The sequence below is a fragment of the Apium graveolens genome, chromosome 7 (assembly GCF_009905375.1).
Source record: "Apium graveolens cultivar Ventura chromosome 7, ASM990537v1, whole genome shotgun sequence".
Taxonomy (NCBI): Eukaryota; Viridiplantae; Streptophyta; class Magnoliopsida; order Apiales; family Apiaceae; genus Apium; species Apium graveolens.
In genome coordinates, this window is record NC_133653.1 from 6,886,542 (window position 1) to 6,887,645 (window position 1,104).

The following is a 1,104-nucleotide window of genomic DNA, read 5'->3' on the forward strand; positions in this document are numbered from 1 at the left end:
TAACCTTTAAGAATTGGTGGAGAAATTTTCAGAAGTATATAGACAATGGTTCTAGTAATAGTAAATGGTATTTTGATATGCCCTGTATTTAGGGAACACAGGAGGAACGATTGAAGGATAACCTTAGAGGTTTCCAAGGAGAAAGGTAATATTCAAAATTCTCAGGAATAAAAATGTTGATAAAAGAAATATGACGTAGTTATAATGATGCCAAGTGGGGCACGTGTTAAACCACGAGAAAGGATGGATCGAACCAGTAATGGTCGAAATTGTTCAGGGCAATTAGGACTTAAGATAAAAGATGTTCTAATTATGATTGAGAGTCAGTCATGACAGTGATTAACCTCTAAAGACTGAGGCAATAACTTATGGAAAAATGGTGATTTTTTTTTTACTCATCAGATTTTAAGGAAAGCATTTTCACATAAGCTGTGATTGAAATAAGGTAGAAAATTTATTTGGAGATGGTTAAAGTGACATTGATTGTAAGGAAATTTTACTATCAGGAAAGGCCAAAGAGGTGGCCGACACTCTAAAGGTAAGTGGATAATTATAGGCACGTGTGCCAAAAGAAAACAGTGATGATGGTTAAAAATGTGAAGGTTGAATTATGGTTTGGATGATTGACATTCCTTCTGATGACTGTGCAATACCCAACCGTAATAGTAGTTGGTAAAGGTATAATTCGTGTAATCGCCATGAACGGGCTATCTATCTTAGAAGATACTATCTTGAGAATAAGCCAGGACCATGTTTCAAAAAGGACTAGACGAACCTTTGAGTAAGTCTTCTATTTAAGGCATATGATTTAGAATGGTATTAACCTGCTATCGTTGCTTTGAGCGAAACTCTTCTGCAATTTTATCTGCTTCATGTCATGTATGTATGTCAGAATCAGGAGTGTACTCCATGAATCAAGAATGGTGATTATGTTAACTCCTTAGAAGAATTAGATACGACATATATGGACTCCGTATGGTTAGATATTAAGATTTCATGGAAAGTGAATGATGACAGTAGGTCAGTGGTGGACCATAGTAAGGCAGCAATGATTCTGCGAGTAATGAGCTGATTACAACCATGAGAGTTGTATTGGAATGGGTG